Here is a 537-nt window from a genome sequence, read left to right on the forward strand (position 1 = left end):
ACGGTGCTGCCTCTCGCTTCGCTCGCTGTCCGCCACTCGCCGCTCGCTCGCGCAGCCAAAAATGGCCAGTTTTGGCCCGTTTTTGGGCCGTTTTGGCCAGTTTTTGGCCTGTTCTTGCGTTGCGCGGTGACCGTCGAGAGCGGAGCAAAACGTCAGCCATCTCAGCACCCTGGAACCCCCCGGGTGGCACAGGGCTGGATGGGGCTTTCGTATAGCAGGGACGGTGCTGCCTCTCGCTTCGCTCGCTGTTCGCCGCTCGCTGCTCGCTCGCTCAGCCAAAAATGGCCAGTTTTGGCCCGTTTTTGGGCTGTTTTGGCCTGTTTTTGGGCTGTTCTTGTGTGCCGCGGCGACCGTCGTGAGCGGAGCAAAATGTCAGCCATCTCAGCACCCTGGAACCCCCCGGGTGGCACAGGGCTGGATGGGGCTTTCGTATAGCAGGGACGGTGCTGCCTCACGCTTCGCTCGCTGTTCGCTGCTCGCTCGCGAAGCCAAAAATGGCCAGTTTTGGCCCGTTTTTGGGCAGTTTTGGCCTGTTTT

This window comes from Musa acuminata, unplaced genomic scaffold, assembly GCF_036884655.1.
Source record: "Musa acuminata AAA Group cultivar baxijiao unplaced genomic scaffold, Cavendish_Baxijiao_AAA HiC_scaffold_1136, whole genome shotgun sequence".
Lineage (NCBI taxonomy): Eukaryota > Viridiplantae > Streptophyta > Magnoliopsida > Zingiberales > Musaceae > Musa > Musa acuminata.